This window comes from Mobula hypostoma, chromosome 13 (assembly GCF_963921235.1).
Source record: "Mobula hypostoma chromosome 13, sMobHyp1.1, whole genome shotgun sequence".
Classification (NCBI taxonomy): Eukaryota; Metazoa; Chordata; class Chondrichthyes; order Myliobatiformes; family Myliobatidae; genus Mobula; species Mobula hypostoma.
The window spans coordinates 24748736-24763290 of record NC_086109.1 but is presented as its reverse complement, the minus strand read 5'-3'; the positions used below and the strand labels follow the sequence as shown (position 1 = coordinate 24763290).

Here is a 14555-nt window from a genome sequence, read left to right as displayed (position 1 = left end):
ATTGCTTCAGCACTACCACAGACTGTGAAATAGACACTCCATTCTTCAGATTCCTTTTATGAAGTCTAAATCTCTCATCAATAATTAAACATTTAGGTGAATCGTGGTCTTTTAAGACATTAATTATGTCCTCATAAGGCTTATCGCCAGGCTTAACAAGTTGCATTAGACTGCGTAATAAATTAAATTTTTGCACCCATCCTAGTCAGAAAGTTGGAACATGAATATCATCTGAAATTTGATCCACCGGTGAAAATATTCAAACCTTTCAATATATGAACTTCATTGCTCTGATGTTTCGTCATACGACCCCATACTTCCAAGCATATTTTCAATCACAATCACCTTCTAGAAATGTTAACTAGTCTTATCTGTCTTTCTCTCCTTCTCTTATTTGTTTCATTTAACCATCCCATTCTCATTCTATCCCTTCGGATTCTTCACTCACCATCCTTCCTGAAGTCGTTTACTTGCGGTGAGCGGCGACTTCTTTTTGCTCACCCAGATTGCACAGCAGTATACCGCCAGTGTTGCACATGGCCTTTCCTTGCTGAGGAGAACAAGGCAATAAAGGACTTGTCACCTCATCACCAGTTGTAATGTTTGTGGTACTGGGAAGCCGGGTGGCTGTGAATAACATACAGGAGAGACGGACAGATGAGGAACAAACACACAGTTCTTTATTTTGCTTGTAAGTCATTTATCCAGAATGCCTCGTGCATTAGTTTAGTGCATAGAACACAGAAATCTCGGCAGCAACCCGTAAGGGTCAAAATATAAACGAATACATAACAATGTTCCTGATCAGGGGATGCTTACTTTGATTTGTCAGTGATGGACCATGTTCATATCCTTTCATATCAGATGTTATCAGCTCCCCCTTCCCATCAATAATGAGAACTCAGGGTTAGCAAAGTCTTGGTTCATGCAATTAAAATTAAATCCAAGAAAAATGATGTAAAAATTCTTCTTGTGTCAAGACTTCAATATGGTAGGAGTTGTGCAATGTGCCCAACTTCTAAAATTTAGTTCGATTGAAATTTCTACTCATGCCCAACCCAAGATTAGCTCCTAGTTGTAATGTTTTTCTAGGCTGGTCAGACACAATCAACTGCAGGTTCTCCATTGACATTTAATTGGTGATGAAAGACTTATATTGGTAGGATAACATTCACAACCTCAGTACAACCTAGTGCCCTACAAATAATATTTATTTGATTTTTATTTAGTGATATGGCGTGGAGTTTGCCCTTCTGGAACCTAATCTTGAGACAATTTACAATGACCAATGAACCTCTCCAGTATGTCTTTGGATTGTGGGAGGAAATTGGAGGACCCGGACAAAACCAATGCATTCCACAAGGAGGCGCTGAAATTCAACACACAACTCTAGAACACCCCATGCTGCAATAGGGTTGCGTGAACCACTCCACTACCAAATAATAGAATACATTTGAAGTGAAACCAAATTTCTTTGTAGAGATTGACCATGGAAACATGAGGACAGGGGAGAATTTGACAGCAAAATTGATAACATTTTCGAGTTTTGTCTGTATGTACAGTCAGATGTGTAATAATTCAGTCTCATTTATTTTGGAAAGATTTTGAGGGTGTCATCCCAAAGAAGCCTGGAACAAGGATTGTTTTGCAAATCCAACTTAAAAACACAGTCCATGTAAGTACCTATTGCTACACTTTTAATCTAGAGAAAATGTGTGGAATTGAAGGACATGTTGTTGAGCATATGGACACATTCCAACAATTGAACGAGTGAGTTGGTTATGTCGCTATTCAAGGAACAAATGCAGTGCTTCAGACATTCCTGTTGTGAATGTCTCCCAGGAAATTCTGGTGTTTTGTTGATTTTTTTTGCTAGCTTAGCTGATTTTGGGAATCCGAATTGAGGAGCATCAGAACCGACTGCTGGCTGTTCAGACACCATCTAGTGTTTCAACTGTTACGGGATATTTTCTGAGATAAATGGGTGCATTCATAGTGGCATCATGAACAACTCTCCATTAGTGGAAGCAGCATTATGGTCATGGCTACTCATTAAGACTGGGACAGAACCCTCAGGGCAGGAAGTATACCCTTCTTCTATTCACACGGGAACTTCAGAGACATCGCATCCCATCTAGATCTCTCGCTGATGGAATACATATTCACTGCCTCAGCTTTTCCAAGATTGAGGTAAACGACATTCTGCAGGAAGACTTCCACTCTGGTCTTCGAACAGTAAAGAACTCCTTCAACACAGAGCAGGTAGTTAACGTGTGGATTGTCACCATGTCGTGGTAGAGAAGTTTGTGTGGTCCTGTGATCCTGAGAGCAATGCCGTCTGGAGCTATGCTCCTGGTAGGGTCACCCATGGCAGTAAGGTTGAGGGTGAGGTCCCTGACAAAGAACAATCCAACCAAGACCTCAACGGTGGAACAGGCAGACGAAGTTACTTTGAACTCAACAGCTGTGAAGGCGGATGAAGGCTGCAACAGATCCATCAGCTCCAATCATCGTGATTTCCATGCCATTGGAATCAGATGGTTGATTTGTGAAGTATCGTGTGCTTCTTGGAGTGCAACATCAAGCACATGTTAAACAAATACACGCACAGGCGTCTTCGCTCTGTGGGCCACTTCTTCAGAATGAAGACCATCATCCTCGACCTCGAAGGATAGCCACGACTTAACATGTTTCCGGATTCTCTCTGCATCATCCCTGCAACTGTGCAGCACTGAATGAATGCTTGTCCTATGTCTCTAATGCAACCCCTCCAACAGTTCGGCACTCCCTCATGTTGCAGGGAACATGGATGGAGTGCTTCACTTTCTGTAACAGCATCCCAGAGCATGGGAGTGGTACCACATGCTTCATGGGGTTAGCGTCTGGAGTTTATGAAGCAGACAAAAAACTCAAAGGGATGGAAAGAGAGCACAAAGACAGTGAAAGTGAACTGGTCTGGGGCAGGACAGGGGTGTGCTAAATCCTGAACAGTCTATGAATATAGAGAATGAACCTGATTGTGAATTAACACAGCACATAGAACAGTACAGCACATTACAGGCCCTTTGGCCCATGATGTTGGGCCAAACTTTTCACCTGCTCTAAGATCAATCTAATGCCTCCCTCCTGCATAGACCGCCGTTTTACTTTTATCCATGTGCCCACCTAAGAGCATCTTAAGTTTCTCTGAAGAATCTCCTCTACCACCACTCCTAGCAGTGTGTTCCAGGCACTTACCACTTTCTGTTTTAAAAACCTGCTCAGACATCCCCCTATATATTCCTCCAATCATCTTAAATTTATGCCCTCTGGTATTAGACATCCCCCCCCCCCCACAGAAGAAGGTGCTTGCTCTCCACTCTATCAATGCATCTTATCATGTTATACACCTCTATCAAGTCACCCCTCATTATCTTTCACACCAAAGAGGAAAGTCCTAACATGCTCAACCTTTCCTCATAAGACATTCTGTCTAATTTGGGCAGCATACTGTTAAATCTCCACTGCACCCTCTCCAAAGCGTCCATATCCGTCCTACAATAAAGTGACTAGAACTGAATACAGTTCTCCAAGTGTGGTCTAACTAGAATTTTATTGTTAATTAGAATTTCAATCTCCCAATAATTGTCAGCCAAGTGTGCAATTTGCCCTAAGTTAATTTCGTGTATGTGTGTCAACTTCTTTTGGAGTTACTAGAATAGCAGAACCTTCCCCGAATGAACAGTTCTTTTCTGCTTTCAGCTCAATGTACTCAGGACTTCTTTACTCCATAGGAATCAGTTTCATGTAATGATCTCCATGTAATGCAAGATCAAGATAACTTGTCACTATTGGGCTCCAGTTTCTTAGTGGCACAAATATGGTAAGTGACAATGTTGAAAATTATTGTTCCTGACTGTGGTCCATTTTCTCATCTACTTCATTAACAAGGCTGATTAAAACCAACACACACACACCTGCTGAAGGGTCTCAGCTCGAAACTTCGACTGTACTCTTTTCCACAGATGCTGCCTGGCCTGCTGGGTTCCTCCAGCACTTTGTGTGTGTTGCTTGGATTTCTAGCATCTGCAGATTTTCTCTTGTTGCTGATTGAAAACAAATGTGATTGTTGCGTATTCACTATTTCAATAATATTTGAGTATTCTTGTATGTATATATATTCTTTAATTAAGCATTCTTGTTCAATTAAATGATTAGTTACAAGTTGCATGTAAAAATACATTAATTGCCTATGTCATTACGCTACCACGTGATAGGTGCGTGTCTTGATTAAAGTAAACTTGAAGTTACACCTGTATTCTTGGTCTCCCATATCTTCCTTTCAATTAGTTTAATGTTTTGAAGATACAAAGCATAACAGTGCTGAAATGGCAAAGAGCATTGATCAATATTATTCAAAGTAATATTTCAATAATGTCACTCTGACATCCGCTATCTAATGGATGTTATACAGTACATAAAGCTTTAGTTTATAGCATATAGTATTCATGACAAACTATTTGTTACACATTGCTGTGTACAAACTACATTTAGAAATATACCTGCCATATGATAGATTGCAATGTAGCAATTGCATGATGTATATATAATTCATGCCATGTGATGAAGAAATATTAAGATTAGCTTAATATGTCACATGGTGTGAGCAGAAATATCTGCAGCTTAATGTGAAAAAGACTAAGGAGCTGGTGGTAGACCTGAGGAGAGCTAAGGTACCGGTGACCCCTGTTTCCATCCAGGGGGTCAGTGTGGACATGGTGGAGGATTACAAATATCTGGGGATACGAATTGACAATAAACTGGACTGGTCAAAGAACACTGAGGCTGTCTACAAGAAGGGTCAGAGCCGTCTCTATTTCCTGAGGAGACTGAGGTCCTTTAACATCTGCCGGATGATGCTGAGGATGTTCTACAAGTCTGTGGTAACCAGTGCTATCATGTTTGCTGTTGTGTGCTGGGGCAGCAGGCTGAGGGTAGCAGACACCAACAGAATCAACAAACTCATTCATAAGGCCAGGGATGTTGTGGGGATGGAACTGGACTCTCTGACGGTGGTGTCAGAAAAGAGGATGCTGTATAATTTGCATGCCTTCTTGGTCAATGTCTCCCATCCACTACATAATGTACTGGGTGGGCACAGGAGTACATTCAGCCAGAGACTCATTCCACCGAGATGCAACACCGAGCGTCATAGGAAGTCATTCCTGCCTGTGGCCATCAAACTTTACAACTCCTCCCTTGGAGGGTCAGACACCCTGAGTCAATAGGCTGGTCCTGGACTTATTTCATAATTTACTGGTATAATTTACATATTACTATTTAACTATCTATGGTTCTATTACTATTTATTATTTATGGTGCAACTGTAACGAAGAGCAATTTCCCCCGGGATCAATAAAGTATGACTATGACTATTATGCACATTGGAATTTTGAAAAGTGCAAGATACTGAGGTGGAGAAGACCCTGAGAGGAAATATCAGGCTAAATTTGAGAGGCTTGTAAATTGTAAGTGAGGGGTACTGTGTCAAGATCAAAGTTGGCAATCTCGGACTGAGGAAAGGATGAATGCAAGAGATTCTGCAGACGCTGGAAATCCAGAGAAACACACAGAAAATGCTGTAGGAACTCTTCAGGTCAGGCAGCATCTACTGAAAGGAATAAACAGTCAACGTTTCGGTCTGAGAGACTGAGTGAGGAAAGGATGAAGTCCTTTTCTCTGGCATTGTAAGCCTGTGAAAGTCTCCACATATTCACTGCTAAACCAAATAGATTTTTGGACACAATGAGAATTGGGAAATGAGGTGAAAAGATGAAGGGTCTTCAATGGACCTATTGAAAAGGAAAGTAGGCCCAGAATGCTAATGGCCAAATCCTTTTAATTGCGATCATAAATTATTATACTGCATGTATTAAATAATATGTGGTACCTATGCCAAACTATCTATAATACAGGTATAACATAATAAAGAATAATAGTTTCAGGCAGGAGAAAGTCCCATCTAGTCTAAGTAATTATAGTATTTCCATTGTTAATTTCTGGTAATTCTGATTCATTTTGTAACTTGTGTAGTTATTTCTTGAATTTAATTACTTCTTGAAATTACGGATTTTTGTTCCATTTCCTAACACTGAAAGTGATCTATAAGCTTGAACCCTTATAAAGGAAAAAAAATCTATCTTTAATTTCCTCTTAAACTTACCATTCAAGGTATCAAGGTATTCAAAGCTTCCCAAACAAGCTGATTGAACTATAAATCAATGTATCAACCCAACTCTTCCTTTGTGGAGCAGTAATCACAATCAGTTTCTCATAGAAGGGTTGCCATTTGGTTATTCATCTTTAAGTAGGACATCACAGCGACTATAATCTCCTGAGATAACACCTCATAAATTGCCAATCTTTGTGTGCATTGGAGCACAGAACACTCAATCGACTGATTAAAGATTAGATTAATCTGTCACTCGTACATCAAGATTCCAAAACATGCAGTGTCATACAACACACGCAAAATGCTGGAGGAACTCAGCGGGCCAGGCAGCATCTATGAGACCCGTTTGTGATACGGTGTAATGCGTCATTTACTTTAATGACCAGCACAGTCTGAGGATATGCTGGGGGCAGCCGGCAAGTGTTTCCATGAATCTGGGGTCAACAGCATGCCCACAACTTATTAACCCTAAACCATATGTCATTGGACTGCAGGATGAAACTGGAGCACCCAGAGGAAACACATATGGCCATGGAGAGAACGTACAAACTCTTTCCAGACAGCGATGGGAACTGAACCCCAGTCATTGAGCACTGATACTGTAAAGCATTGCATTAACTGCTACGTGACTGTTCCACCTTGGAAACACCGGAGAGTGCAGATGCTGAAATCTGGAGCAACAAGCAATCTGCCGGGGGAGCTCACTGGGTCGAGCAGCATCTGTGGGAAGAACACCTTGCAATAGGACCGATATTTTACCAGTTTTCTATATCACACAGCTCTAATACTGCACGACTTCAGAAGAAAATATTCTACTGCTGCAAGGCATGATGATGAGCAGAGTAATTGGACAAGAGCACCTTATACACAACTTCAAGGTGTCCAGAAGTTGCTTTTGATGGACAGGATTCACTCTTGCTGGATTGGTGTTTGTCTCCAGACTGGAATTACTCACTTTGAAACCCAACCACTGTGTCAATTGAGAAGAAAGCTAGAAACTGCAGTATCATTCTTGCTCTAAGCAGAGCAGTCTGTGGCATAACTGGTGCGGAAGGTGCTGAAACACCAGCATCTGGGCTACCAGCCACCATGAAATCATTAGATCAACAGCCAATGAGTTTGCCATGATCTTTTATATGAAACAGCTCTAACTCTTTCTTCTTATTTTGTAACCATCACTTTCTTCTCTTCTTACGCTATATATTTATGCATGTGTAAGTGTCTAGTTAATATATGGCAAAGTTCCCATTTCCTGTACTAACTTTCCATCAAACTGTCAATGTAAATGCTCCAATTGATTAATTGAGTAGACCTGTGTCTATCTCTTTTCCCTTTTTAATTGCAAATTGGCTGTGATTTGGATTGTGCTGGTTTCATTGAAAGCCTTATCCTTTTTTTCCTTGTTCAAGCATGAAGTTTGTTGATCCACAGCCTCTGGGGCACCACATTATGTGGGTAAATTTATGCAGCTGTAGTTATGGCCTTGTTTGTTGTTACTCCAATAGCTCAAGATGGGAATTTTCTGTGTCACTGACTAAAAGGATTCTCCACAACCTTTGATGGTGTGGGGCTTTTTTTTTCTTTCAGGAAAGGCTCGAAGCATTAGTCATGTAAGTCTTGCAGTTAACCTCCTGTGTGCTGCGCCAGTGTATAACACACTCTGAAGTGAGAGAAGAGTATGCACAAAGGAAGATAGAGATGGGCAGAGAAACAACGGAAAAAGAGAATCGCAGAAAGAAAACAGACACATAAGCAGAAACAAACAGATAGAGACGGGACAAAGGAACTGGCAAGAAAATGTACAAGTTGGAGAGAGAGTCCGAGAAAGAAACAGATCAATAAAGAGACAGGTGGAGAGAGATAACAGATGGTCTTGTGTATTTGGAGGTAAGTCATTTAAATGCTTAATATAATAAGGTCTCGGTGATACCAGAAACTTTGGAATAAAGGCTTTGTAATCTACTGCAAGAACTGTCACTTATGCTTATGTCACACATATGATGTCATTATTTTTCTGTCACTTAAGCTTATGTCACCCATATGATGATATCATTATGTTACAAACACAATATTTACATATTTCTTATACAGATCTATCACATTTCTTTCCTTCTTAGAAAAGCAAAACTATTACAGTTCAGACTATTACCTGATTTGCTCAGCTATTCTGACATTCCTAATAGTCTCGAGGTCCCTTGCTTTAGAGCTACTACTTGCTCTCATGATTATATGTTTCTTCAGCCCATTCAAATCAATTACAGTACTTGGTCAATGTGAGCACTAGTAACCTTACCTCTAATTTGTACCAACTGCCGACTGTTCCATCTCATTACTGTATATACCATAACTATTTGTCATTCTCGGACCTCTGACACTTTTATTTTGGCTGAATTTGTTCTTCACAATCTTCAAGACACCAGTCAGGTGTATGATGGATTACTCTCCACCGACATGGATGAATGTGCCTCCAACAACACACAAGAAGCTTGAGACAATCTAGGGCAAAGCAGTTTAGTGGCCTGTTACCTATCCGCCACGCCAAACATTAACCTTTTCCATCACTGTACAGAAGATACAAAGTGTACCTTCTACAACATGTACTGTGTTTATCCATTGATGTCACACTGATAGTACCACTCAAATTCAATGTCTCCACCAGTAGAAAGGACAAGGGCATGCAGTTTATGAGACTACCGTCACCTGCAGGCTGCCTTCCAAGCCGCAGCCTGTCACAACTTGGAAGAACATTGCAGGTTCTCCATCACCACTAACTCTAAATCCTGAAACTCAATGTCCAACAACACTGTAGAACTGAGATTAGAGATTAGCTTTATATGTCACATGCACATTGAAATATACAGTGAAATGCATCCTTTTGCATCAACGATGAACACAGTCCAAGGATATGCTGGGGGCAGCCTGCAAGTATCGCCATGCTCTAGGCGCCAACATAGTTTCCCCACAACTCACTAACCCAACTCGTACGCCTTTGGAATGTTGGAAGAAATTGGAGCACTCAGAGGAAACCCACATAGTTACAGGGAGAGTGAACACACTCCTTACAGACAGTAATCACTGATCAATGGTGCTGTAAAGTGTTGCTCTAACCACTACGCATTACTGGAAATGCTTTACTAGAATGGCAGCAGGTATTTCTAAAGCTCAGCTGTGAGGGAAATTATGGGCGCAGGTTGAGTCTGTGGCGAGGAAGGCATTCATTTCAAGAGGACTAAAATATAAGAACAATGATATAATGTTGAGACTTTATAAAGCCCTGCTGAGGCCTCACTTGGAGTATTGCAACCAGTTTTGGGCCCCTTATCTTAGAAAGGATGTGCTGAAACTGGACAGGGTTCAATAGAGGTTCACGAAAATGATTCCAGGATTGAACGTATGCAGAGAGCTTGATGGCTCTGGACCTGCATTCACTAGAGTTCAGAAGAATGAGGGGTGACCTCAATGAAACCTATTGAATAGTGAAAGGCCTTGACAGAGTTGATGTAGAGAGAATGTTTCCTATAATGGGAGAGTCTAAGACCAGAGGACCCAGAGGGGCGTCCTTTTAGTACAGAGATGAGGAGGAATATCTTTAGCCAGGGAGTGGTGAACCTGTGGAATTCTTTGTCACAGGCAGCTGCGGAGGCCAAGTCTGTATGTGCATTTAAGACAGAGGTTGATTGATTCTTGACTGGTCAGGACATGAAGGGATATGGGGAGAAGGCAGGAGATTGAGGCTGAGAGGAAAATTGGATCAGCCATGATGAAATAGCAGAGCAGACTCAATGGGCCAAGTGGCCGAATTCTGCTCCTCTATCTTATTGGCACTGACCATGCCAGCAGCATCCAGATCCTGAAAATGAGTAAGGTAAGCCCAAGAGTGGATAGCATTCTTGAGTGTTTTTCACTCTGATTTCAATTGAGTTGAAACAATAATCAAACATGAGGTTCTTTGTGCTTTACAACCTAGACTGGTTCATTGTTCATTCCTCTTGTGAATCTATTCCCAATGCACAGTTGGAAATCTCTTTCTTTTTGTAATACTTTTCAGTTCAACCAAATATAGCAGTCACTGTTTCTGCCATATTCTATTTGTGCCTGCCATATTTTTCAGCTACTCAAAAGTCTGTGAAAATCTTTCTACCACTATTTTCTTTTCCCTTAGTGGAATCTATGTACATTGTCAGTTGTAGGGCATTTAAAATGGTCTGAAAGCCTTTGCAACATGGAAGGCTCTGGAAGACATTAAGAGATTCAGGAGAGGTGTAGTCACTTTATTGTAAATGAATGACATATTTGTATCACATATATGACAATATAATTGTTATATGTTTTTATGACTTTTCAAATATAACAGAAAACTGGACAGAGAAGTATAGAAATAAATAAAGTGAAACAGAAATATAAACTGAAGCACATGGAGATAAGCAAGAAGTAAACCGCAAGGTTATACCTTACCGTAAAAGATATCCAGCGGGAGAGGGAAAAAAAAGCCGTATCAAAGAAAAACAGAGGGCAAGATAGAAAAGAGTAACTCGGACAAAGCTGTATGAAGAGCAGTGCAAAGAGAGAAAATGAAAAATAAACAGAAAGGCAAAAAGTAAAAATGTTAGAAGACAGGATGCATGAAAGAAAAAATACTCAGATTCATATCTTCTTATAGCTGAAAGGAGCGTGCTTAACCACTGAGTCAGTGCCAGCTTCTAATTCCATCAATCCCATGCCCTCTCTTACGCCACTAAGACATTTTCTCTCTCACTTAACTATCATCTCCACCTTTATTCTCCTATACTTGGGGTAAGAAAAGGGACAGCTGGGCAGGGCAGAGAGGGAGATTCAGTGAGAGTTGACAGGTGGTCTGGTGTATTTACAGGAAGTTGGTTTTAAGTGCTAAATACAAGTCTAGATGATAACCAGAATCTTTGGAAGCAAGGTTATGTCATCTACTGCAAGAACGGTCACTTATGCTTATGTCATAAGAATGATGATGTCATTATGCTACAGACATGATATTTACATATTTTTATGCAGACATATCATTTGTCTTTCCTTCTTAAAAAGGAAAATACCACATCTACACTAGGAGTAATTTACAGAAGCAAATTAAGCTACTAAACGGCATAACTTTGGTATGTGGTATAAAAACTGATCAAACAAGGGAAGCCATCGCAGAGAAAATGTGCAATTTTCACACAGATGGAAGCAAAATTCAGAACGGAACCTATGTCACTGGGGCTGTGAGATTGCAGCAAATTCCACTATACAATCCAAATGAATGCTGCTGGGGCTGGAGCACCAGAATTATAAGGAAAGGTTGAATAGGTTATGTGGATACTATAGAGAGAGTGCAGAGGAGATTTACAAGGATGTTGTCTGGATTGGAGGGCGTACCTTAAGAGAATAGGTTGAGTGAACTTGGCCTTTTCTTCTTGGAGTGACGGAGGATGAGAGGTGAACTTATGGAAGTGTATAGGATGATGAGGGGCATTGATTGTGTGGATAGACAGAGGCTTTTACCCAGGGCTGAAATGGCTAACATGACAGGGCATAGTTTTAAGGTGCTTGAAAATAGGTACTGAGGGGATGTCCAGGTAAGTTTTTCACACAAAGAGCAGAGAATGGTGGGTGCGTGGAATGCATTGCTGGCGGCAGTGGTGGAAGCAGATACAATAGGGTCTTTTAAGAGCCTCTTCGATAGGTACATGGAGCTTAGAAAAATAGAGGGCTATGCACGAGGGAAAGTCAGTTTCTAGAGAAGGTTACATGGTCGGCACAACATTATTGGCCGAAGGGCCTGTAATTTGTTGTGGATTTCTATGTTCTATGTTCTATGTTAGGACTTTATTCCCTGGAGTATAGGAGAATGAGGGAAGACTTGATAGAGTTTTACAAAGTTATGAATGGTACAGATAGGGTAAACGCAAGCAGGCTTTTTCCACTGAGGTTGGGTGAGACTTGAATGAGACGTCATGGGTTCAGGGTGAAAGATGAAATATTTAAGGGGAACATGAGGAGGAACTTCTTCACTCAGAGGGTTGTGTAAGTTTGGAATGAGCTGCCAGCAGAAGTGATAGATATGGGTTTGATTTCAACATTTAAGAGAAGTCTAGATAAGTATACCTGGATGACAGGGGTATGGAGGGCTATGGTCCAGGTGCAGGTTGATGTTTGGCATGGATTAGATGGGCTGAAGGGCCTGTTTCTGTACTGTAGTGGTCTATGACTCAATGACTCTATAACTTTAATTCCCTGACATTTTTCCCTTATTCTGTTCATGCATCATTCCCTCAGCTCTCCTCTTTCGCTTCCTGTCTGTGCTAGGTGTGGATAGGTGTCAAACAAAGATCATATCTAATTGCAGCACTCAGAAACAAGTTGGTCTCTTTATTGATCAGACAATTCACTTTTGCTGTTGGTTGAGGAATGACTCTCCTTAATGGTGTAAACCAAGGCTAAAATGTCCATCCTTTTGAGAACAATTTAATATTCCTGCCAAAACATAGAAGATTGTACATTGCTTATGAAGGATATTAAGTGGATGGGTAGAATTTGTGATAGGGTAGGATATATCTGGATATGTAAGAGGTGTGGGGCTGTTGGGATTAATAGTCTTTTCTTGTTCAGTGATTTAGAGGACGTTTTATTGCAATCATTTTGACAGAGATGAGTGTTAGATCAATGGGGAACCACAATGCCCATTCTTGTGTTATCCCTTTAGTTTAATCCACAAGTTCTTGTCTGGAGTGTCTCGGAAAGCTGTGCAATTGGCTCTGTCCCTTCCAACTTTCTATTTGCTGCATTTCATTCCCAGGCTGTGTACAGTGGCTGTTTCAGCATCTCCTTAAACGTAACCCATCTATGCCCCAAAGGTTAACCCAACTCAACATGTCACAGTTTGACAAGCTTTCAGTTGGATCCTTTGGGCTTTTAATTAGCAACTGACTGGAAAATGATGGGCATTTCTACAACTAATGGACAGTTATTGTGCCAGGACTTGTTTGATCCTGCACAAGATTGAAACACTCCAGGAAGTAAAGTCTCATTCTGTCAGGTTTCTGTTGAACGAGTCACAGAAGCAAGGCAATTTCAATCATACGTTGATTTCAGTGAGCCGTCACAGAGCGTGCAGAATTTGAGCATCCCACTCATTTCCCCAAAGGCAAATACATACCACAGGGTCACTTTTCTACAGCTAAATAGTTGTCACTGTTGTCTCACAAGAATACAAGCAAATAGAAGGAATAGGAAGGATACCTCAACCCCTCAAACCTGTCCTGCTAGTCAATATGAATATAGTTGATCTGCTCTGAGATCGATCTCCTCTCTGGCACCCGTTCCTCATAGACCTCAGTTCCTCCAACTATTAAAACAGAATTTACTTCTCCTACCTCCAGTGATCTAGATGTAACAGCCTTCCAGCGTAGACAATTCCAGAGATGCAACACCTTTGGTCCTAGTGGAAAGTTATTATCTAAGATGACGATTGTGCAGTACTTGACTCTCTTCATTGATGCTGCCTGACTTGATGAGTATTTTGAATAATATTTCTGCTTTTTCCTTCAGATTTCCAGCAGCTGCAACTTTTTATTTGCTCCCTGGATGCCGACGATGAAATTCCAGTCATCTGGACTCTTGGCAATTTGCTTCCAGGTGGGAGGTTAAATTGAGCATCTGATCTTGGGTTTGACTTCTGAGTTTAGTGTGGAAGGAATATTCTATTATTTCGTAAGATTAGAGATTAGATTTATTAGTCATACAATAAAATATGTTGTCTGCATAAAATCAAATCAGCGAGGATTGTGCTGGACAGCCCTTAAGTTTCGCCAGGCTTCTGGAACCAACATAGCATGCACACAATTCACTCACCCTAGCCACACATTTACAGGGAGAGTGTACTAACCCCTTAGGCTTAGAGACTGTGATGGAGAGCACTCAGTAAACTCACTCCTTACACACACACACATACACAAACGTTGCCTTGTCATTCTGCTGTCATTGTGTTGAGGGTATGCATTTAATTGTCTTCCCTGGTATATACTCGTAAAGGGCCCTAAACTGAGCTGATACACTTGAGTGGATTTTTTGGTGCCTTTCCCACCATACATGGCAGGATATTCAATTTCTTTACTAATTTGGATGTGCAAATATGTATATGTTGTTTGCAACTGTATTTAAGAAAGACACTTCTGTTTATTTTGTAATATGATTGTAACTACATTGTGGGGTGCATCATATTCTAATTCATGTGTAGGTTTAAGTTAACTTTGTTGGTAATTAAAAATGGTATGTCCTGGTGTAAAAAAAGGGAGCTGATCTCCTTCAGAAGGGAAAGGTTGCCTGGAGTTCA

The 14555-nt window shown here is 40.8% G+C and overlaps 1 long non-coding RNA gene across 1 annotated transcript; it reads left to right on the top strand.

Annotated features, from left to right (window-relative positions):
* Nucleotides 1-1514: 1514 nt before the first annotated feature.
* LOC134355918 (uncharacterized) lies at nt 1515-14175 on the top strand. Its single transcript, XR_010020218.1, has 4 exons — nt 1515-1675; nt 3774-3862; nt 7799-8098; nt 13772-14175. It is a non-coding gene; the product is annotated as an uncharacterized LOC134355918 (long non-coding RNA).
* The last annotated feature ends 380 nt before the right edge of the window (nt 14176-14555 follow it).